General features: G+C 41.7%; 1 protein-coding gene and 1 long non-coding RNA gene across 3 annotated transcripts in view; one reads left to right on the top strand and one right to left on the bottom strand.

Moving 5' to 3' along the window:
• The window catches only part of SRPK2 (SRSF protein kinase 2), a 233037-nt gene that overhangs the window by 147385 nt on the left and 59812 nt on the right, over positions 1–25840 (bottom strand). The window lies entirely within an intron of this gene.
• Positions 5275–6182, top strand: LOC105240442. The gene is made up of 3 exons (XR_002144029.2): positions 5275–5411; positions 5601–5722; positions 6047–6182. It is a non-coding gene; the product is annotated as an uncharacterized LOC105240442 (long non-coding RNA).

The following is a 25840-nucleotide window of genomic DNA, read 5'->3' as shown; positions in this document are numbered from 1 at the left end:
CTGGAGAAGCAGGTACTTAACAGAAATTCCATTTTGCATGCATAGAAACTAAAGCTTCGGAAGTTTTAGGACTTTCTAAAACTTCCAGAACTAAACAATTCCATTTATAATAAAATCAAGAAGAATACTTAGGAATACACTGAACCAAACAAATGAGAGTCTTGCACACTGAGAATGTAAAACACTGCTGAAAGAAATTAAAGACTTAAATGAAAAGACACCCTGTGTTCCTGGGTTGGAAGATTTACCATTGTTAAAATGGTCACATTCCCCAAAATTGATCTACAGATTCACACAATTCCTATCAGAATTCTAAATGCCTTCCCCGCCCTCCGCCCCCCCCCCAAGAAATGGTCAAGCTGACCCTTCAATTCATATGGACATGCAAGGGCCGTGAATAGCCAAAACAATCTTGGAAAAAGAACAAAATTGGAGGACTCACACATCTCAACTTCAAAACTTACTACAAAGCTATAGTAATCAAAACACTGTGAAACTGGCATAAACAGAAGACATATAGATCAATGGAACAGAATTAGAGTCCAGAAATAAACCCTCACATTACAGCCAAGTGATCTGCAATGAGAGTGCCGAGGCCATTCGACGGGAAAAGCACAGGCTCTACGAAAAATGTGCTGGGCGCCTGGGTGGTGCAGTCCATTAAACATCTGACTTTTGGTTTTTGCTCAGGTCGTGATCTTACAGTCACAGGACAGAGCTCTGCGTTGGGCTCTGCACTCAGGGCAGAGTCTGGTTGGGATTCTCTTTCTCCCTCTCCTTCTGCCTTTCCCGCTCATGCTCTCGCTCTCTCACTCTCTAAAATAAATTTAGAAAAAAAAAAAAAAAAAGATGGTTCTAGGCACCTCGATATACACATGCAAAAGACTAATGCTGGATTCCTACCTCACAGCACATACAAAAGTTAGCCCCAAATGGATCAAAGACCTAAATAGAAAGGTAAAACTATAAAACTCTTTGAAGGAAATACAGATGTAAATCTTCATGATTTTGGGTTAGGCTGGCTTCTCAAACATGACACAAAAAGTACAAAAAACAAAGGATAAACTGAACATCCAGAGAATGCACAAATCTTTGTGCCTCAAAAAATAGTAGCAAGGGAAAAAAAAAGGTAATCCACAGAATGGGAGTAAATATTTGCACATCATATATCTGATAAAGAACCAGAATCCTGAATATATACAGAATTCTTTCACTCAACAATTTAAAAAAAACACCACAATTTAAAAATGGATAAAAGATCTAATAGGGGGCGCCTGGGTGGCACAGCGGTTAAACGTCTGCCTTAAAAAAAAAAAGATCTAATAGACATTTATCCAAAGAAAAAACAAAAATGGCCAATAAGCACATGAGAAGTTACTCAATGTCATTTGTCATTAGGGAAATGCAAATCAAAACAATGATGAAATACCACTTTATACCCACTAAGATGGCTATTATAAAAAAGACAGCAACAAGTGTTGAAGAGGATGTGGGGCATTTGGAAACTTCATGTTCTATTGGTGGCAAGGTTAAACAGCACAGCTACTTTGGTGTTTTTTTTTTAAATATTTTATTTATTTATTTGACAGAGAGAGACAGCCAGTGAGAGAGGGAACACAGGCAGGGGGAGTGGGAGGGGAAGAAGCAGGCTCCCAGTGTAGGAGCCTGATGTGGGGCTCGATCCCAGAACTCTGGGATCACGCCCTGAGCCGAAGGCAGATGCTTAACAACTGAGCCACCCAGGCGCCCCGGCACAGCTACTTTGGAAAACAATCCGGCAGTTCTTCAAAAAGTTCAACCAAGGGTTACCACATGACCCAACAATTCCACTCCTCAGTATATACCCAGAGAACTGAAACCTTATGTTCACAAAAAAATGTGTACACACGTGTTATTCATAGTACCCAAAAACTGTTAACAACTCATACATCCATCAGCTGATGAACGGATCAACAAAATGTGGTATATCCATACATAAGACAAACGTAGTTAATGATACGTGCTACCACATGGATAAACCCTGAAACATTATGGAAAGTCAAACAAGCCAGACACAAAACACATATTGCATGACGCCATTTACATGAAATGTCCAGAACAGGAAAATCTAGAGAGACAGTAAGTAGCCCTAAGGGCAAGTGGGGGGAGGGAAAACAGGGAGTGTCTGCCAAGGTACAAAGAGTTTCTTTTTAGAATGATGAAAATGGTCTGGAATTAGGTAATGGCAATGTCTTTACAAGATTATAAATATGCTGAAAGCCACTGATTTGTAAACTTTAAAATGGTGAAAAAGGTGATCTGTGAATTTTATCTCAATTAAAAAAAAAAAAAAAAAAAGACTTCAGAGCTAGTATGTTGGGAAGCCAGCATGAGAAGCCGGACAATGGAGCTCTGAAGCCAAGCTCCACCACTGTGCTCAGCAGCCTGCAAGAAGGAAATGACCAGACTGTCAGGGCAGAGGGAACGGCCAAAGGCATTTGGCCTTTATTACTAGGGTTAGGAGGACTCTGCCAGGTGCAGAAAAGCCCACTCCCAACAGGAAAATGGCACAAACAAAGCCAGACCCTGTCGTGTGGGTCATCCAAGCTGTTTTGGTGACTGGCGGGAGCGAAGGACGTACTGGTAGGAAATAAAGCCGGAGACCCTGGTGGGGCATGTTACAGGCCATACAACAAAGTCGTGCTTTTCCACAGGGTAGAATATAACCAACTATACAGCCAAAGCCAAAATAAGAGATTCAACAGGTGAATCAGAATGAAAAGTAAAATTTTAAAATCTTACATCATTCTGGGGAAACAATACTCAACTTCATGGAGCTATTTACGAGACTTGTCGATTCTCCACAATTCAAATGTGTCTGTCCGCCCACACAGTGCCCCTCAGGAACTTAGCCAATTATCACCTCTATCATTTGTAAATCCTAAAATTCTCACCTCAAGCATCAGTTGTCCCTTATGTCTATAAAAATCTTTAACAGCAGCAAGCAATAGTAAAGCCTACTTCCAAGGCTTTGTTGCTTTACAGAATGTTATGAAGTACGACAAATACTTGAGAGCAAATCAATCACAGCCTATTTTATTTTTGTCTGTGGGATTTCCTACCAATTACATAGACAGAAAACCTCAACTAGTTCTCCATTTTAATACGCAAAAATCAACAAACAGGACCTTAAACATATCAAGGACACAGAAAACCTTGTTACATCAAAGTAACCTTGAATCGATAATCCAGAGTACAAATTCTTCATCCTTATCATCTCTGGCCATCTATCGAGTTGCTGGTTTCTAGTCACTTAGAAAAAAAATATACTGAGCATGAAACAATACCTAAAGATTAAGACATTAGGATTCATAATTGTATCTGTGATAACTACAACAATGACAACAGTAACAGCTAACATTTTGTACCAATCACAATGCATCAGGAACTCTTCTATTTGCTTTCTATAATAACTCTTAATTCTCTCATATCCTTATAAGATAAACATTACCATTATCCCCATTTTACAGATAGGGCAACTGAGGAACAGAAAGGCTCAGGTACTTGCCACCGTTCACAGAGCTAGTAGAGGGGGACTGAACTGCAGTGGCCACTGCACAGTGTCCGGGCCCTCAACCATTACGCTCCATGTGTGGCCCATTTAGAATGCTCTCAAATTTTTCCAAAGTAAAAAAGCTAACTACTCATTTATGATAATAATATCTATGAAAGCTGTAACACAATCCTACAAATGCAGTCCTATTCATGCTTCATGCTTATAATCCTGCTGTCCCCTCCTCCTAAAAAAATCTCTTCCTGTCAATCTGAAAATAATCATTTATGTGTTAAGCATTTGGGGGGGGGTAAGGCCATTAACTTTTATTAAGAGTTGGAAGAAAATCAAACTTTTTGGCCATATTTTGGCTGTTTTTTCTGGGGTGAGCTAGGTCCTGAGCCAGTACTGGGTAACTTGGGTACTCTCAGAAAGTCTCGGGATGTACTACTTGTATTTAATTTTCCTCTTCACCCTCAGAGCCATCTGCACTTATATGCAGACCTACTTAAATCACTCTCTCAGGGTGATGATGCTGAAAAAGTCCTTGAGGTAATTCTGATGAGCACCCAGTGTTGAGAATCACTGGTTTTATACTTGGCCCCTGTCCTCCTTATCTAACTAAAATGACTGGTATTAAAAAAAAAAAATTCATTGCACAAGCGCAAATGGCCAATCATACCAAACAATATTGTATTTATTGACTTCAGTATAGGGAATGCTAGATAGTCAACAATCCAGCAAGCCCACTTCTTCCAAATCTAAGCCACAGAAACAGTCACGTGTGGTCTGGAGAATCACACAAAGATGCCCGTCCTAATGCTGTACACCGCTGCACGTAATGGGTAACAACCCAATTGTTAAAGCAACTATGGTACATTCATCATTCATAGCATTTGAACGGAATGAGGCAGATCTACATGTACTGGTCTACAAAACTAAAACTGCAGCCTGCAGAATACACACAGTATGATACTACTTTTGTTACAGACGTGTGTTTCCCAGGTGTACATATGTGTGCATGTATACTTGTATATATACATGTAAATGGGAAGAGTATATTCCAAAATGATTAGGAAAAGGTTTTCCTTACTTTGCAGATGAAATGAGGAATGAGGAACTGGTGTTCAGAAAATTTTACCTTTACCTGTACCTAAATTTTTTATGGGTGTTGTGTAACTAAAAATAATTTTCTTAAATAATGTGAAGTGTTGCCAAATGATATTCCATTTAAAATAAACCCCTTTTGTGGTTACCCAGCTTTCAAATGGACATTCTGCAAAAAGACTGCCATCACACCATTATAAATAGCTTTCAAAATGCCAATTTTCACTTTCAAATAAAATTCACAGTTTAATCAAGATCAAAGCAATTTCTGCTGGAATCCTGAGAGTGTTATATTGAAGGAAAAAAAAACAGCGAAATTCTTCGGACACTGTTTTATCATAAGAAAGGGAATCTTGTGAAGGTTGTACAAACAGCATTTAAAACTCGCTTTAAAAACTAAATTCAGTCTGTCCCTTCTAATTCTATCATGAGCAGTCTCTTAAAACAAAATAAAATTGCTGAGAAAAACTGGTGAGTTCAAAAAAAAAAAGTATCTAAAAATAGAAGTATAATTTAGCAGTCCAAAAATGATCAAGTTTCAACCAATGGATGCAGTGAGCCTATGAGAGACAAGCTAGTGCTACAGATGAAAAGCAGAACCCCGCAGCTGAGGGGCAGGGTAACTAAATTTTGTACGCAGAGCTACGGACTATCGGCGTTCCTTTTTAGACAGTGCAGAGGAGAAAGGCATGTGCTTCAGACACTAGAGTCAAAGGCCAGCGCGATTATACAGCGAGAAACAGTTCCCACAACAGAACACCGCAATGAAGAGGTAAGTTTAAAATGGCTCAAGAACAGAAGGTTAAAAAATTGTAGTCCTGCTTTTTTAAAAAATATAACTTCCTTCCAGTCATATCATTATCTACTTTAACAACAAAATGGTTCCTCAATTTACACTGAAATATACTAGCCAACATATTTTAACTCATCTGAAGTAACCTGCTTTTTCCTTTTTCTAAAGCCTTTCCTTTTTCTAAAGCCTAATTCTCTGAAATCTGGAGCAACAACAAAGAAAGAGGAAAGGGGGAAAATATTTGGACTGACAGCATTCTACTTCTTGAATTGGGACAGTGGAGTACTCAGGTACCTATTTCATTATTCTTCACATTTACGGGGGGCCTGGGTGGCTCAGCTGGTTAAGCATCCTATACTTGATTCTCGCTCATGGTTGTGAGACCAAGTCCCACGACAGGCTCCGCGCTGTGTGGTGTCTGCTTAAGATGCTCTCGTGCCCTCTCCCTCTGCTTCTGCCCCTCTCCCCTTCTCTTAAAAAAACAAAAACAAAACCCAAAAAAACACATTTGTATTTCATGTATTACACACATGAAAGACTGTATAATTCTTTAATGTTTTTAACTTTCACCAGTTCTTAACCAGTTTCCCCTGCTTTCCCTCCTCTGAACACAGGTGAACCTCCACCACCGGCCTTCAAGGAATGAGTGATTCTGGAGAGTCATGTGTTCATGACAGTTCAAAGATTATGTGTCTTACCTTATTTAAGCCATTCTGGATTGAAACATTTACTTCCGATTTTAAAATAAAATCAGGCTACCTCAGAGCCTTTTGTTATAAGCACTACTCGAATATTCTCAGGGCCTCTGAACACTGAGGCTGAAGGCCTGCCTCAGTGCCTTTCGCTTCTTACTGCCTTTCTTCGTTGTCCCTTACAGTGGCTACGTGTGTGCCCTTCCAATTGGCTCATTCTAACCTGGTGAGGAAACTAGAGATAGTTTCCCACACTGTACGTTAAGTTTCCTTTAAACTACCTGTAACACTTGAATGTTTATTCAAGGCTCATATAAAAACAGGTCTGGGCCCACTCTGTTTTGAGGGTCCCATTGCTACAGTACACGCGCTTCTCTCTGAGCATCCGTTTCATCTTGCCCACGGGATTAGCTCTAGACCTGCAGCGTGGAGAACAGAAGCACACCGGCTCTTCTGCATCACGGTGGCAACATTATCTCTGCTTTGTATAATGATGTCAACGTAACTCTTGAATTTGGCAAGGATCACGTATCTGTATCTTCATAAAAACACTATAAGGCAGATGCAACGATCATCTCTATTTTGTAGATGAGTAAGGGAGAAGCAAAGAGGTAAGGTAACTTGTCTAAAGTCACCCAGCCATTAAGTGGCAGACACAGAACTTGGCCCCGGGTAAATCGAACTCTGAAGTCAATGCTACTACGAACCACAGTGATACAGTGGCCCTACCAAACTGGCCTAATCTCTCCAATTCAGAAATCCAAATTCCTGGGGCAGGTTATGCATTATTCCAAGTCATCTTTTCTAGGCAGGCGAGACTATCCACAAGATGCTGGACTCCCTGGGGTCTGCCTGTGCTGGGCCAGGGCGCACACCTGATCCAATCCCTCCAGGGGAGGCAGCACACAGCAGAGTCACATCTGGAGAGGCTGCCACGGGGCCATCTCCAGTCTACAGCCCTGTGCTCTCCTCGTTCCCGACAGCGACAGTGAGGAGTGCTTGACATACATCAGGCACAATCCCCAAAGTTCAAGGAATGGGAATGGAAAAGAAAAATTCCAGAGTTTGGACAGGAGTTTTTCATCAAGCCCCACAGCACCCACTGCAAATTTCTATTCCAGCTCTACTTGAATTGCAATTTTTTCTACTCAGAACATTAATTACCTATGGTTTACCAGCACTGTATTTAGGACAGTGTGAATCAAACATCCTATCAAGAGTTCTTTACATCTATTCATCAAAAGAAATTCAGAGTTAAGTATGTCTTCCTCCAAAGGCTCTTAACCCTTGTGAATTTTGAAACAAAGGAAAGGAAGGAAAAGCCATGCCTGAGTCCTTTGTAATTTTTTAAATACTCTTTTTCTGTGGCTGAGGACTACAATCTTCTCTAGAATTGTCTTTCAGCAAATATTTTTCTTTTTAAAAACAGTTTGAGCTGCTCAATAATTTTAAGTAATCATCCTTTATTCTAGACCTATACTGTCCAATACAGAAATCACTAGCTACATATGGCCACGGGGCACTTGAAAAGTGGCCACTCCCAACAGAGATGCAATTAGCATAAAAAGAAAATGAAAAATATTCCATTAATATTTTTACACAGATTACTGTGATTTTGGAGATACTGGGTTAAATGTATTATTTAACTGTATTATTGGATTTGTGGAATAATATTCAGCTGTAAAAAAAAAAAAAAAAGACGGACATTCTGACAATGCTACAACATGGAGGAATCTTAAAAACATGCTAAGTGAAATAAGCCAAAGTGAAAAGGACAAATATAACTCCACCTACATGAAGTACCTAGAATAAGTAAGTTAATAGAGAAAATAAAACAGAGGTTGCCAGGAGCTGAGAAGGGGATACGGGGAGTCATGGTTCAGGTTCCACAGTGAAGAAGCCTTGCTCAGGTAGTAAGAGAGGCTGCAAAAGTGACCTCAGATTCTCAGTAAAGAGGATACCATCACTGCCAGCAAATCAGCTGGTAGTCTGAGAGCCTCTAATGAATACTACCCAATTTAACCCCGCAAGAAGAACAGTCTTACTTAGTAAATTGGTTTGCTATCATCAAGCTTAAAAGACAGATCTTATTTTGCCCTACTAAAGAATGGTCTGAGGACAATACTCTGTGAAACCTCAGAGCCATTCTACAAACCATCCCACAAGTGCTTTTTAACAAGTACCTTCAAAATACTCTGACAAACACAATCAGCTTTGTGCTGAGAGAGCAATTCTCTGTATAAAAGACACAATTTTACAAAAGTAACATAGTACACAAAGAAGCAAACAAGTTGTTCTTTTGATTTATAGTATTCAGTTCTCTAAATTTACCAAGTGTCCAAATCTCAATTTATAACCACATTCACTGCCTCCCGATTTAAGAGATACATTGAGTTCCGTCTCATATTTCTTAAGACAATGAGTCTTTAGAAGACAGACTCCAAATATAACAAACATTCTTACTAAAAATCAAATATGCAATGAAGTATATAGGACCGAAGAACTTCAGGGAAACAAGAGGAAAGTAAGTATGAGGTATGTCCACTGGCTTTGCAGAAAGTAAAGAAACCCAATCTCAGGAAGCCAAAGGGTGAAAAAGCATCACAGCCATTCTTGGACATAAACATAAGGAAGGCTTATGATGCTATTCCTCGACAGAAGAATGATGCTAACAGCAGCAGCAGCTCACAGCTCTAGGCTACCTGCTGTGGGCTTCCCACTTATTAGCTCAGTTAATCCACACAAACCCTCCGTGGAGATGGTGCTGTAATTATCACCCTCCCCTCACTTACTGATGAGGAAACAGAGGCATAGAGAAGTTAAATTGTGCCCAAGGTCACACAGCTAATAAACCACAGAGCTAGGAGACAGACCCAGGTAACCTGGTTCCAGAGGCCACTACTACAAAGTGCCTCTCACAATCTTTATGGCAGGTCCACGATAACATTTGTGGTGGGGGGTTCAAGTGCTATCAACTAACAAAAAAACATAGAGACTAAGAATACTTATTGGGCCCCCTCACACTCGCTGACAATACTCTCGGGAATCTTCAGTAACAATAACTCTCAGGTGTGACAGAATTGTCAAAAGGAAATAAACCTATTTTAGAAATAAAACATAAAAACCAGACGACTGTTGGAAACAGCAAACCAAGTGCCAATCACAGGTCTTTAATTTTACAGGGAGGTCAGCGATACACTGACAGAATAAAACGCCACAGGCCGTGCTCCACACACCACGCTGGGGTCACGACTGCTGGAATGCAAGGCCATCATAAAGCGCACCTATCACGTCTTGCCATTTTCCTTCACCATCAACTGTGTAATGTTGTCTTGTTCAACATTTACCAGTTTTTCAAACCACACTCATCTGTAACACGTGGCAACGTCCTACAGCCTACCTCCATGGTTACGCACTCCGACAAAAGATTAGGCATACAGAGGTCCTCACGACAGTCACCAAAAGGCCTTCAGAGGTGATCTGGCATATTGTTTCCCCCAGACCTGCAAAGTTTTATCAAGCTTTAAGAGAGTTAACAAAACTTTTGATAGGGGCGCCTGGGTGGCACAGCGGTTAAGCGTCTGCCTTCGGCTCAGGGCGTGATCCTGGCGTTATGGGATCCGAGCCCCACATCAGGCTCCTCCGCTGTGAGCCTGCTTCTTCCTCTCTCACTCCCCCTGCTTGTGTTCCCTCTCTCGCTGGCTGTCTCTATCTCTGTCGAATAAATAAATAAAATCTTTAAAAAAAACAAAAAAAACAAAAAACAAAAAAAAACCAAAACTTTTGATAATCACCTATATCAAATTACTTTGGTTTTCATTTTTAATTAAGGTATAATTCACATACTATAAAATTCACCGTCTAATGCTCAGTTCCCTATGTGTTCTGTGCAAAACAAACAGAGTTGTGTAACCAACCCCACGGACAAGATAAAGAAGAGTTCCACGCCCAAAACAATGCCTCCATGAGCCTCTACAGCCAACCCCTCCCCACCCATAACCCCTAGCAACCAATGATCTGCTTCCTGTCCCTACTGTCTTGCCTTTTCCTATACAAATGCAACCGTACAGTCTGCAGACTTTTGAGTCTGGCTTCTTTCACTAAGCGTAACACCGTCTTCCCTTTAAAAAAAAAAAAAAAAGGAAAAAAAAGAGATTTATTTATCTGTGAGAGAGAGAGAGAGCGTGAACGAGCAGGGGCAGAAGGAGACAGAGAGAGAAATCCACAAGGAGACTCCCCACAGAGCGTGGAGCCCGATGGAGGGCTCAATCCCAAGACCCTGAGATCATGACCTGAGCAGAAACCAAGAATCGGCCGCTTAACCAACTGAGCCACCCAGGCGCCCCTAAGCATTAGCACCTTTTAGAGTCACCCATCTGCTGCAATGGCATCAGTAGCCCATTTCTTTTTCTTGCTGAGCAGTAGCCCACTATACTGATGTATCACCATTTGTTTATTCATTCACCAGTTGAGAGAAATCTGAATGGTTACCATTTTTGGCCACCGTTAAAAAAAAAAAATGCTGCTATAAAATTAGCACACAGGTTTTTATAGGAACATAAGTTTTTACTTCACTTGGGTAAAACCCAGGAGTAGGTCATATGGTATGCTGTGTGAAGGGTCCATTGGGCCCACGTCCTCACCAGCACTAGGTATAGTCAGTTCCTTTCTATTCTAACCATTCTAAAAGGTGTATAGAGTCATCTCGTGGTTTAATTTACATTTCCCTAATGACTGATAAAATGGCCATCTTTTTATGTGCTTATTTGCCATCTATATATCTTCCTTAGTGACATGTCAGATCTTTTGCCCATTTTTTAATTGGTATCTTTTCCTGAGTTTGCAAAGTTCTTTATATATTCTAGAAAAAAAGTTCTGTATCAGATATATGATTTGTAAATACTGTCTACCAGTTGCGGTTTCTCTTTTTGTTATCTTAACGATGTCTTTTTTTTTTTTTTTAAGATTTATTTATTGAGACAGAGGGCAAGCATGAATGGGGGGGGCCAGAGGGAGAGAGAGAATCCAAGCAGACTCCCCACTAAACACAGAGCCTAACCTGGGGCCCAATCCCAGGACCCCAAGATCACGACCCGAGCTGAAACCAAGAGTTGGACGCTTAATGGACTGAGCCACCCAGGTGCCCCAAGAATGTTTTTCAAAGAGGAGATGACTTTAAGTCCAATTCATCTTTTTTTTTTTTTTAAATGGATCATGCTTTGGGTTTGCTTAAGAAGTCTTTGCCTAACTCAAGTCACAAAGATTTTTTCCAAATGTTTTCTTCTAGTAGTTTGTAGTTTTACATTTAAGCCTATAAGCCATTTTGAGTTAATTTTTGTATGTTGAGCAAGGTATCAATTACTTTTTTTATTTTTACTGCTTGATCCAATGTTTTGGCCCTTTGAGGATGTGGGGAAAGGGGAACCCTCATATACTGCTGGTGGGAATGCAAACTGGTGCAGCCACTCTGGAAACTCAGACTAATACAGACAACAACATAATCAACTCACTGAAATACAAGGTGAGTAGTGTAAAAACAGACTAGTCCAAGTACAAAGCAGGAGAAGGCCCTCAGCAGCTTGCAGAGGAAACACCATGAATACACAATACACAAAGAGTGAAAGAACAAGGCTTGTTTAGGAAATAGCTGGGGGGGATTCTCGACCACTCTGTATTCACGGCGGGCACTTCTGCATGCTAACATTTCTGGCAGGCCATTTGAGGGGACTAAAAAGCTAAAAAAAACCCACACAAGTATGCAACAAAATTCAATCACTATTACAGTATAATAGTATTTCTGTGTCTATAAAAGCAAACAAAATTATCAAATAAAGAGGCTTTCAGGATAGTGTGGCTCTGAATAAGGTGCCCACCCCCAGCCTAGAACAGGTCCAAGTGACTGCACCCGGGCACAGCAGGGGAGAGGAGGTGTGGACCCCCCAGCAGAGCTTGTTCCCCAGGAGGCCTTCACTTGCCCTCCCAGCACATGGCTTTCATGGCCACCAAGAGAACCAGCAACAGCCCCCCTTCAGCTAGCGCTGCTTACCCACCTTCCCAGATGCTACTCAGTTCTGTCAGCCTGAGTTACCCATGGCACCACCACCACTAATGTGCCCTAATTTCCCAACCCCCACCCCCCACCCACTGGAACTTAAGAACCATAAGCCAGTCCCCACAACCTCTGCCCCTGAAGACATGACTTCTCCTGCAGGCCCCAGGGACCAGAGGCGTTTGTTCCCCCAGTGTCCCCGTCCTGCAGGGCCTGGATGGAGGTGGGGCCACTCTTCTCACATCCCCATTCTTACTGCTGAGTGGGTTCAGGTGGGAGAGCCCAATACTTCAAGTTCCCACAATCCTTTCAACTAAGGGCTTTGCCCCATCTCAACGTTGTGAACAGCCTCTTTTCCATCCATGTAATTTTTTAAATGAATACTTTGCATATAGCGCACAGATAGGATGAAGAATAGAACTTCTGTTTGGAGAATTCCACATTTTATTAACCTTTCTGGAAAAGATATTGGTGAACTAACTTTTCAGAAATTAGGAATAAAGGAGAACAGGGGCACCTGGGTGGCTTAGTCGTTAAGCATCTGCCTTTGGCTCAGGGCGTGATCCCAGGGTCCTGGGATTGAGCCCCACATCAGGCTCCTCTGCTGGGAGCCTGCTTCTTCCTCTCCCACTCCCCCTGCTTGTGTTCCCTCTCTCACTGCCTGTCTCTCTCCCTCTCTCTCTGTCAAATAAATAAACAAATCTTTAAAAAAAAAAAAAAGGAATAAAGAAGAACAATGAACCTTGTTAAGATGAAGTCAATTGCTATCTGGATAAAACTGTATCTATGCTCAGAACAGTAAAGCCTTATATTTGTTATCTGCAGAACAAATAATACTTTCTTTAACTGAAACACTAACACTTTCTTCCATCTTATCCCTAACTTTAAGGAAACTCACCATCCCACATGGCCCACACTCCAAAACCCACTTGCACAGTTTCTACCCAAGGGGCGGGGGGAGGTCCAAAACTGGTTTGTTAAAGGATCCGATGAAGGAGTTGAAGTAGACCTCAGGGGTCAAGTCAATCATTTCGTATGTTTGCAAAAGGCTCATCTTCCCTCATCCCTCGCTATGGCCTTGATGGCAAGGGTCTCCCTCTCTCAACTCCTAAGTCAAACACAATACCATTGATACAGCAAGCATTCAACAAAGGTTGCTAATACAGATTACCAAATCAACACGTAATTCTCAGTTGTCATTACTCCCAATATCCGCAGCACCTCAAGGAGAGCACACCCTCCCACAACCAAGGCTGGACTTGGGAGTCCTAAGACCTGGGTTCAGTCCCAGCCTGTATTCGTTCTGTAAACTTTGGGAGAGATGCCGAAATTTATTGGGCCTCAATTTTCTGATCTTTAAAATTTGAGATTTGGTGCTATGATATTCTATATATGTTTTAACTAAATCATTATTAGTGCTTCTTTTTTATATTATCTTCTCATTTTTAATCAAATTTTTAAAAATCAAACTAGGGGATGCCTGGGTGGCTCAGTCAATTGAGCATCAGACTCTTGTTTTTGGCTCAGGTCATGATCTCGGGGTTGTGAGATCGAGCCTTGAGTCGGGCTTCATGCTCAGTGGGGAGCTCTCTCCCTCTCTCTCTGCACCTCCCCTGGCTCGTGTGTGCTCTGACTCTCTCTCTCAAATGAATAAATATTTTAAATATAAAACAATAAAAAATCAGAACCTAAAAGAACACTACAGCCTAACATATCTATTTCTAGTTAAGGGAAATCAATATATTTTGATTACCTTAAAAATAAAATCTTTTAAAAAAAAAAAGTTCCATCTTAAGTAATCTTTACACACAAAGTTGGGCTCGAACTCAGAACTCCAAGTCAAGAGTCGCATGCTCTACCAACTGAGCCAGCCAGGCATCCCAAAAAGGAACTTCTTAAACTTTTAAAGAGGAACTTTAAAAAATAAGAAGCATTAGCCTTTTCTTCTACCATGGGCAGAGGAGAGCTGTAATAGTTCCTGTATCCACCATAAGTGTAACCCATTCTAACACAATGCCTTACAGGAAAGCAGGTCACCAAAACGGCTCAGCTTAATATAAAATTTAGAATGACAGGATGCATGGACCGTATGTAATCCTTCATAAAAATATTTCTTCCCCTTGAGCTTTGGAGAGTTTGTGTGTGGCAGAGTTTGCTGATAAGAACAGTTCCTTCACACTTGCCCACCGACAGGCAATGAGAGGCCACAGGAACTCCTGGTGAGTACAATTTATGTTTGCTCTAGAACTATAAGAGGAATACCTACACATAACAAAGGGGCATGGTTTAAATATCCACCAGTGGGGAATATGAAAGCACGGTGGGAGAATGCCCTAGATGTGTGAGGAGCTGGAGGTGATCACATTTGAGCTCAGTATCTATGTGGCCTGGATGGTCATTACAGGAAGAACAAGGAGGCAAAGTGCACCATCTCCTGAGCCAAAATGAGCAGGTAACGGGCCTACAGTCAATGACTGACTAGTTCTGGCACACAGTCTCATCCAATCTTCTCACCTGTGATAACAGTATTCAGACTTTTATGTAGGGACCCACTCTTCCCCAACACTCACATATCCAACTCAGCTGCCATCAAAACAGTGTCTAAGTGAATGCCCTTATCACATTTCCCAGGGAAGGAATTCAGTGCCAGGTGACCCAAACTACTCCAATCAGAATAAATCATAGAATATAACACATTTCCACAGGTCTAAAATATTTCCAGAGTAAAATGATCACTTCTTTGAGTTATAAGCACATGAGGATACTGCCATAAATGAAATATAATATTGAACAGAGAAACTTTGTGTTTCAGCCTAATTTAAATGTACAAATTTATTTAAGATATTTATTTATTTATTTATTTATTTATTTTTAGAGAGAGAGGGAGAGGGAGAAAGAGAGAGAACGAATATGAGCAGGAAGAGGGGCAGAAGGAGAGGGAGAGAACCCTCAAGCAGACTCCCCACTGAGGGCAGAACCCAACTCGGGGCTCAACCGAGATCATGACCTGAGCCGAAATCAAGAGTCAGACGCTCTACTGACTGAGCCACCCAGGAGGCCCTCATGGAGCAAACTTTTAAATGTGGCTTTAGTAAAAATTATGAAAAAGACAAACTAATGTTTCAATGCAACATTAAAATACATATGATTTTCTGGCATGATTTATGGAAACAAGAAACAGGAACAGGAGAAACATAATTTTTTCATATTGAATAACTGTTTTCAAGGCCAAAGCACAATGTGTTGAGGTAAATGCATGCACAGGCTCCACGCTGATATATAATGAAAAATGACCTTACTGAGAAAAAAAAAAAATGAACATTTAATTTTGTGGGGCATTAAATCCTCAAGTGAAATATATGGAAATAAAGGGAGAACGTTTTTAATTTTCACATTACTATAAAAAAAAAAAACCACTAAAAAAGCCCTAAAAATAAATAGGACTTAATTCCATCATGACAGCATTAAGTACTCAAAAGTCCTCAAAATTAGACTCAGAAAATTGGGATTTAAATTTTTCCTTTTTAAATTAAGTAAGTCTCATCTTCCATAAGTCTTTTTCTTCATCTACAAATGCTATCAAAGTAAAAATTTAATTCATCCAATTGAATGATTATGCAGAAAAATCAGAACACAAGAAAATTTGTTGGTTGGGGGAGAGGGGTGAGGCAGGGTGGCCAATAAAATATACAGGAAGTAGGGTGAATAATGTTCCATATATTTTCACAAAGTGATAAAAAGCAGTTAGAACCTGTTCTTTGTTTTCGATCTTTCATGGACAGCTAAAGAAAAAAACATTTTAAGAAAATTAGAAGAACTATGGGGCGCCTGGGTGGCACAGCGGTTAAGCGTCTGCCTTCGGCTCAGGGCGTGATCCCAGCGTTATGGGATCGAGCCCCACATCAGGCTCCTCTGCTATGAGCCTGCTTCTTCCTCTCCCACTCCCCCTGCTTGTGTTCCCTCTCTCGCTGGCTGTCTCTATCTCTGTCGAATAAATAATAAAATCTTTAAAAAAAAAAAAAAAAAGAAAAGAAAATTAGAAGAACTAATGATAAAAGGTTTCACAGTGACCTGAAAACACGAAATTTGCAACAGAAAACTTTGTTGCAGTCCAAACCCCCAAAAAACCTCCATATCAAAATCACAAGCGAGGACAATGCTAACTTGTTTATTTGATCTCAATGGCACTGCTACTGTAGGAACTTCCCACAAAGACCAAAAGTCAATTGGACCCATTGTTCAAGTCTGCTGAAGTAACAAGGAGTTAACTGTGGCTCAGAAACCGGTTTCATCATCCTGAAAATGTTCTGGCTCATAGTCTATGAGTCAAAAACAATAAGCCAAAAACTCTAACAACCCAGGACTGCCTATCCAGGTTATTCACCAGACTTGGCACTTCGTGATTTTTGGCCGATGCCAAAAATTGATTCTAACATCAAAGGATAAACTTATGACCAGTGAACATAGTCAAACCCTGAAGGTGTAACAAGACTTTGAGGTACAATGGCAGCATTGTTGAGTAAGTACACAGCATTTGGAAGCCAGATTCATTTCAACTTGAGACTGTTAAGTGTATCTGTAAGTCTTACTCAGACCATAAAAACTGCAGAGAAGTACTACCTTAAATCCTTTTTGGAACAAGGCAGAATATGCATACATGCATACTACAGTCAATAGAAATGTCTTGCCCAAAGACTGGACACAGTTTTGCCCTAACCCTTCATTTTCCATCAGGTAATATCCTACACTTTAATTAGACGGAAAAAAAGAAAAACCCTGAAAGAAAAACCAATCTTTTCATTTAGTATTTAGTATTTTGACTATAGGACTCCAGAGACTAATGATACATCGAGCAATCCACAGTACCTCCGGACTGTCCAGGCTGCTATTAGTAACGGCAACACAGTGCCTACAGACCCCTTCAGACTAGGGCCATCTCCTTGCAAAAGAAAAACTAAAAGCCTTCCTAGATTAGAGATAAATCAAAATGTATATGGCTTTAAAATTAAAACCACCACATAGCTACAGAAGACCCTGCTCTAACTGAAAAATACGAACTATCACTCTAGAAGCATCCAGACCGCGGCAATAAATAACCATTGCTCAAAATACTTTACGGCAAGTACCTATTTTAACGGGTTTCTACGTTCTCTGGATCCTAAAGCCTCAGACGAGAGAATACAGGATGTTTACTTAACAAAAATCCTGCCTTATCACAGCAGTATACAAAAGCCATGAAAAGGAACTAATAGTTATTCTAAAGAATTAACTTTAAAAAACAAAAAGCTTCCTCCAAATAAATAAACTATGCTCTCTTGCTCATTCCTGTGTTATTCTAATTGTCTTCTACATAATTTGGGGGGAAATCAGGGTGGAAACATCCAGAAGGAAGATGAAGCACAACGCAGAGGAAAAGAAAACTCCCTCACCTCCTAGGTTCAGCCACTGGGCCCACAAATCAAACTGATAAGAAGCAAATTAACAGGAGGAAAGAAACGTGTTTGTGGATACTGTCAAGCACAAACACACAGGAAAACTCAGGTGACAAGCAACTCAAAGGCATGGGTGGAATGCATGCAGGACTTCACAGAAGGTGCTGCAAGGAAAAAAGGCTCAGAAAGAAAAAGAGGCTGGGGGTGGCTGCGAAAGGGGACTAGTGTAAGTACAGCGAAAAAGGCTGTTCATGAGGTTTGTTACTCCTCACTCCCGGTATGAGGAAGGGAAATGCTTCAGCAAGTGGGAATTTATGTCCTGCTTTCAGACAGAAAGTGAGAGGGCAGAGAGCTAACTGCCTTCGGTTCAAAACAATCTTTTTGCCAAAGTGATGTCTTCTGAGGTGGCAAACTTTGTTCCGCCTTCAGCATGCTCAAGGAATACCACCAAAAAATTAGAAGAATGTTTTTTTCTTTAAGATTGATATTTTATGTCCTTTCTCAACTATGGGTGGCAATGGGAATTCTTCTTTAGCTTGCTGTTTAGAATACTGTCATTTTTCATTTTGGAGGGAGAAAAAGAGGCCCAGTGCTTCAGGCTTTCAAAGGACTTAACCAGGCCCTGGAGGGCCATCGATCTCTGTACTCTCACCTAGTGCCTTTCAATACATTTATCAAAAATACCATAAAAAGTTTCGCAACATTAATGAAAGTCATAATAATTATGAGTTATTACTGCAAAGGATGTATCATTAGAACCAAACCATTTAAGTAGAAATATTTAAACGTTTAAGAGACCACACCACAGTCAACTTCTGGTCAACTCTTTTAAACCGGGCAAACGACATTCTTTAAAAATCCCAGAAAGAAAGGAGTTTTCAACCACTGAAGTAGCAGGATGTTACTCTGCCGAAACAAAGAAAAAAAAGTCATGTAGAAAGACAGGCTGGCGAACTGCCGTCCTCTTGCTGGCAAGACACCGCCCTCGGCTGGAAAAACATTTAACCAAAACATTCATTTACAAATGTCTTTACAGGCAATCCATTTTAATGTTGAATATATCTCTAACTTAAGTAGAGAGTAACTTTTAAGAAGAAAATGAAAAATGTCATAATTTCTCAGAATTAGAAAACACTGTCACAGGAGCATTTATGTAACAGAAAATAATCCCACGAAAGGTAGGGAAAGGACTCTAATACTGAGAAAAGCAATGTTGGAACACGAACTTACAACTTGATTATGGAAATACAAACTCAGACTTAAGGTCAGGGGTCAAACCATCATGTCACCCAGTTCCGAAAAGGGAATACAGTCCCTCTCCCTCTTATCTCACAGCTCTGCCTAGTGGAGAAAGACACTGAGCAGCAGGCAGGTGCAAATGGGCCAGCGCTGGCGACACAAACGCCTCAGCTCAAAAGGAGGTTTTAGTAGAAGGGTCAGATTTTATGTCAAACCACGACTTCCCCAGTAGGAATGGGGTAGGGCAGTGTCAATTAAAGTAATTAATTTTTGGTGCTATTTTAGGAGAGCCTTACTAATAAAAAATTTAGAAGTACAAGTGCCGTTCCATCTGCTGTGGTGGCTACAAAGAGGCTTTTCTTCACGTAAGAAAGGCTTACTGTTAAAACAAGAATTCCGCGATCTTTTAAAAAGGATAAACAAATGATAAACGAAAAGAGGGTATATAGAATCAAATAATCTCTAACACGTACTAAGTAAGTGGTGGACTCCAGAACTTTAGTCTGTTAAAAATGGTGGACTAGAACTCTGCTGAATTCCAACAAGGACAGGCAGGCGAGAGAAGCCTTCCCCCTCTGCACCACTCCGCGGCCATGCCATCCGTTTGGCCATTGACATAGGCGGATTTTTCACTCTCTCCTGCTACTAACAAGTCTTATCTAAATCTTACTTTTACATGGAAAAAAACTCCATGAGAGAAAGTACCAAGGGTACACCTCTACAAATGCACAGTGCCTTGAGGAACTCTTTAATAAATGTAAGTATGCTAGAATCCAGAGGAATTCAGAGTCCAAGTGTTTTCTGAATTTCCTACACTGACTATAAATATACATGTTATAATCAGGATATATATTTTTTATAATCAAGTAGTAATTTAACAATTAGGTGGGATATACCATAGCAACTAAGAATATCAGCACTAGCTGACTGCCCAGACATGCATGACCGCTCCTAAAATTCAAATTACTTACTATCCCTAACTATCATTTAGAAAAACAGAATTTAGGGGTGCCTGGGTGGCCCAGTCGGTTAAGCGGTCGACTTTTTTTTTTTTTTTAAGATTTTTTATTTATTTGACAGAGATAGAGACAGCCAGCGAGAGAGGGAACACAAGCAGGGGGAGTGGGAGAGGAAGAAGCAGGCTCATAGCAGAAGAGCCTGATGTGGGGCTCGATCCCAGAACGCTGGGATCACGCCCTGAGCCGAAGGCAGATGCTTAACCGCTGTGCCACCCAGGCGCCCCAAGCGGTCGACTTTTGATTTCAGCTGAGGTCATGATCTCAGGGTCATAAGATCAAGCTCAGTGCTCAGTCTGCTTGAGATTCTCTCTCTCCCCCCAAACACAAGCGCACACACTCTCTCTAAAAACAGATAAAACTTTTATTTTAAAAAAACCCAAAAAACAGAATTTATTAAGAATATCTGTCTCAGGATGGGGGGGCCTGGGTGGCACAGCGGTTAATCGTCTGCCTTAGGCTCAGGGCATGATCCCGGCATTATGGGATCGAGCCCCACATCAGGCTCCTCCGCTATGAGCCTGCTTCTTCCTCTCCCACTCCCCCTGTTTGTGTTCCCTCTCTCACTGGCTGTCTCTATCTCTGCCAAATAAATAAAATCTTTAGAAAAAAAAAAAGAATATCTGTCTCAGGAGACTAGTGGGTGACACAGGATAATATCTACGAACGTGGCTGGCAGAGCGGGAGGCCTTAAGCACTCCGACAGCTTCTCTGCTATATCGTAGGCTCATCACCTGAATACCTCCCAACGTCAGAAGTCTGGGCTGAGAGCTCTGCTGTTCCACCTGGAGGTCGTAACAGTTTATGATTCTGTTTTCATACAAAATTCATTCTTCACCAAAGAGAATTAAAAAAAAAACCCACTGGAAATAAACCCTGTCTCTCCCTCTTGCCGGCAACCAACCCTGAAACAGACTGAGATGGCGCCCAAGAATTTCTTTTGCTCCCCTTCCCGTTTCACCGCCCAAGCATTCACGGGATTACGTTCTCGGAGAGCTCTAGAAAACCCAACCTGCTGCGTGCTGTTTTCAAGTGCAGAAACGCTGTAAGCGCTGTAAATGAGAAGTATTGTACACTGTAACTTCTTAGACGTGGACGAGCAGCAGGGCGGGGGTTACCTTAAGGAACAGAGGACATACACTGACTTTCTTACTTGTACAGACTTTAATCTTCATTCTGATCACCACTTAAAAAGCTGTAATGCTAAATTCTTATGGTGATTTGGCGCCAAAGAGTATTGTTTTTGAAACTTCACTACAATGTTAACATAATGTTAACAGAAATCTCACTCAAAAGAATTCTCATTTGTGGATCTCTCCATTAATAAAAATAGTAACCGCAGTGGTAGATGCAAGTGTGCTAAGTATTATTAAATACCTGACACTATTGTAAACATTTCACATATATTAATTTACTCTTTGCAACAACTCTTGGAGGTAAGCAGACACCCTTAGGGCCCCCAGGTATGGCTGAGGAAACTGAGGCACACGAGGCGGAAGTGGTGAATTGCGCAACTGAGACCCAGCCACCATCTCCTGCTTCTACCCAGCAGGCTGGTAGGTCTGGTGGCCGGTAAAACGGCTTCCATCGGCAGGACCACTTCCGTAGCACCTGATAGCACTATGCCCAACGTGTGGGAGGACAGAAAGGAGTAATCGTGAGTTTCTGCTTACTCAACTAAAAGATTCTTTTCCCACAGAGAGCCAGGAGACTCGTACCCTCTCCTATCTCAATCAGCGTAACAGCCTGAGTAAGAGGCTACTGTCAGCTACAGTATTCCCAGGATTCATTCATTCTTATCTGAAAAGGAGTTTCATAATTAACCTAAGTACTTAGATGATATAACTTCACCAAAAATAATCAGAATTTCTCCCTCCCTAATCATTCATTCTCTTTGGAGCCATCACCATTTCTGCATCTGGTATCTCACACTTCTCTAATCCTTGGCCCACAGTACTGCAGAGTCAAGTTTCAAAAACAGAAAACACGATCCCCTTACTGCCCCGCTTAAAGCCCTACGGGGCTGCCCCATTTCCTATAGCTGCAGTTCTTTGCTGGGACTTGGGATCAGCCCCCTATAAATTTATGCACCATGGCCAAAAAAAAAAGTGCACACCAGTATTGCATACAGTCACACCAAGAACACAATTTACTTAATGCCTTAAAATTCCCAAACTTAAGTTAACCAAACTCCATCCTTAATTTCATAAAAGAATTAAAGATTTCTCAAAGCAAGTCCATAAATATTTGCTGAAGGTAAGAGATGTTAATATTTTAACCAAAACCCATTCATCAACATACAGATTACATGTCAAAAACTTTAAAAGGGCATTTAGGAACTTCAGAATGATAAACTTTCCTGTAACTAAACACGTCATTTTATTTGAACTTATGTCATTAGGTCAGTCATTCTGCTAATGTCCTTGGAAATTCAACTCACCAGCACTTGGTGAATGTCTCAGTTGTGTATGTATGCATGAAGTTGAAAGCTCTATCCTTCATTACCCTCACAGAAAGAACTGTAAAAACCATGCCAGAAATCAAAACCTCTGTCTGCTGCCCACCTCCTACCAAAAGATCAACTGGAGGCAGACAGAGAGATCTGGCTGTAGGGCATGCAGTCGATCCTTCCTCTGGATCAGGGACCTAACACCAAGTGTCTCAAGGGGACAACAAGTTGCGTGAGTAGGGCAAATCATCTAAAAGAGGAGACAACCACAACCAGGCCTAGCGAACAGCATGGGAAAGGAGCGCTGATACAGGGTGGCCAGAGAGACTCGTACTTTCAGAAGATGGAAACAGGGATTTTTTTTTAAGGGTAGTAAAGTCATGAAACTTGGAAAGTGATGTGTTGCTTTTTTTTTTTTTTTCTTTGAGAAAGAGAGAGAGAGCACACAAGCAGGAGGGGAGGAGCAGAGGGAGATGAGAAGCAGGCTCCCTGCTGAGGAGGGATGCCCCCCCCACCCCGACGAGGGACTTGATCCTAGGACCCTGAGGCAAAGGCAGACGCCTAACCAACTGAGCCACCCAGGCACCCCAGAAATAGGGACTTTTTTATGTGAAATATCCCAAGTTTCCAAGCGCTGTAAGGTACACAAACACATCCACAAGCATGATCCAGCCCACATCCACCAGTTGGCACCTCATAATAGTACAGACCTTATTTATTAATTTAATAGCCAGGTATTTGGGGCAAGCCTGTACCACATACTCTCCTAGGCATGGGGACACACAATGAAGAAGTGTATGTCCTCATCTAGTGGAGGATAAAAGCACACACACAATGCATAAACCCTGTGGTCAGCACAGTGACAGAGCTGGGTAGGGGCCACAGAAGAATAAGGAAAGGAACCCAAGTCGGCACAGAAAGAGTGCAAGAAATCAGGGAAGTCTTCCCCAGGGGTGGGGTATCTGGGATGAGTCCTAGAAGAACTGAGGCAAACAGAAAGGAAAAAGCAGAGAGGCCAGGCTGCAGCTGAGAGAACAGTAATGCAACGTGCAAGACTAGGGAGCCAGGGACTGGGAGGTGCCCTGAGGGGTCCCAGACCAGGACAGGATGGAGGGCAGTGTACACGAGCAGTTGGACCAAATGAAATTCAGGGAAGAAGGACAAAATGAACACAAATGCCCACAGCAGATAAAACCAAGAGAATGGATCATGTATCAGTGTGGAGAAAGCAGCGACTCTGACAAACGCATTCCGAATTTTAATAATACCATAGTAAAATCTTCTCTTTACTGAAGCAATACATGTTAAATGTAAACAAAAGAACGAGAAATCATGTACAAAGAAGAAAATGTTACATCACTCATAATCCTACACTAACTACTACACAGTTCCTCCCCCATCTAGAAACGTCCAGTGATGTTCTTTTCCCCAATCTTTATTTTTCCTTTGATCCTAATTTTTATCTTTTACTCAGACTTCTCCATTTGAGCACATCTACCATAAGTCTCCTCAAACCTTCTATGATATGAAAAGGAGCATAAAAAAGTAAGTTAGGCCTCAATTTAAAAAGCCAAGCCACCTTTCCATAATACACACTATTTATGCCAACCACTTCAGCCTTTTCACGTAACACAGGTCAGAGAGAGAGATATTTTGTACTCTTTTTCATCAGAGAACCCATACTCTGGGTAGGAAGGGTTTGGCTTCATACGTGTATGGCCTGCTTAACTGCTTTAGTTAACTAAAAGCTGCAATTAAACTCAAGAGCAGGGGCTGCCGGGTGGCTCAGTGGGTTAAGTGTCTGCCTTCAGCTCAGGTCATGATCCCAGGGTCCTGGGATCAAGCCTGGCATTGGGCTCCTTGCTCAGTGGGGAGCTGCTTCTCCCTCTCCAGGAGCGAGCTCTGAGAGCCCTTATTCTCTCTATCGCTATCTCTGTCTCTGTCTCTCTAATAAATAAATAAAATCTTTAAAAAAAGAAAGTAAAACAAAGTGAAGAGCTATTTTGTGCATCAAAAGACATCAAGAAAGTGAAAAGAAAACCTCTATGGAGTGGGAAAAATATTTGTAAATCATTTATCTAATAAGGGTCTTACAACTCAACAAAGCCAATTAAAAGACGAGCAAAGGACTTGAACAGATATTTCTCCAAAGAAGATACAAAAATGACCACCAAGCACATGAAAAGGTGTTTAACATCATTAGTCACTGGACAATGCAAATGAAAACCATAAGATATTCCTCAAATCCTAGTACACAATGTTCACAGCACCACTATTCGTAATAGTCAAAAAGGAGAAACAAGCCAAATGTGCATCAATGGATGAATAAACTGTGGGATGTATATGCAACAATTATTCAGCCATAAAAGGGAATGAAATCTGACGCACGTTTCAACATGGAACCTGGAGGACACTGTGCTAAGGGAAGTAACCCAGCCACAAAAAGACAAATACTGATGCTTCTACCTATATCAGGCATCTGGAGCAGTCAAATTCATAAAGATGGGAAGCAGAATGGTGGTTGCCAGTGTCTGCAGAGAGAGGGGAATGAGTGAATTTTATAGTACGTGAATGACATCTCAGTAAAAAATTATTCTGAGCAAGCAGCAAAACAACAAAACCAGAACTCTCCTGGGTCAAATGCCATTTTCCCATATTTCTACCCTTGTCAGTTCCCTGCAGGCACCACCTTCCTTCTCTCTGCCCTTTACCAGAGGAAAACAGCAACAGGCAGGCTGGTGTCTGGGTAGCAGGGCTGCACGTGCACCCCAGCCCTCCCTCGTCCACTGAGCAGCGCACACGTCCACTCGCTCGTGGCTCCCGGGCCCTGGGACCCCACCCGCCCCGGGCACACAGTGGCTCTGCGGTGTCTCTTCAGCGGCCACAGACTCATCTCACTGCTGCTACCCGTCTCCTTTCTGCCCTTCTGCTCTGCTGTCAATTCTCCTCTTACACTCCGCTGGTAACTACTATGTCGCAGCCGGGCTGAACTCGAAATCGGGCGCTAACTAAAATGTCCCAAGTCCAGCCTCTGCTTTTTTGATTTCTGTTGCTGTTGTGCTAGGGAGTTGGTTACTGACAAGTTTTACGAGTTCCGGGATTAGAAGGGGCTAAAAAACCAAGGGGGAGAAAGTGCTCTGGAGGCAAGGAAGGGAGGGAGAGGATGAAGCAGCTGTTTCAAGGAACCACAAGAGCAGAATCCAAAGCCCAATGATTAGATGACACTGTTCTGCCAGCCCAGCCAAAGGAAGAGCACTACAACTGACTAAGGAAGATAATAAAAGACCGGGATACCAGGTTTGAGAGCCAAGCAGCTCAACTAGGAGCAACAAGTAACACAAAAAGGGGGGCGGGGGGGAGGATGAAAGAAGGCCCAGGAGAAGGCAAACCCAAGGAAGCAAGTCCTCGGGATCAGAACAAATTCCTCCTGCGCCCACATCCCCGCATCCAGTTACAGTGGTGGGGCGGCAGAGGCAGAGTGCCACCCAAGACCATCAGGGGTCGTGGAGAAAATTCTCAAGTGGTAGAGAA

The sequence above is a fragment of the Ailuropoda melanoleuca genome, chromosome 1 (genome assembly GCF_002007445.2).
Source record: "Ailuropoda melanoleuca isolate Jingjing chromosome 1, ASM200744v2, whole genome shotgun sequence".
NCBI lineage: Eukaryota > Metazoa > Chordata > Mammalia > Carnivora > Ursidae > Ailuropoda > Ailuropoda melanoleuca.
Note: the sequence above shows the minus strand (reverse complement) of the source record. Positions and strands in the feature narration are given on the sequence as shown.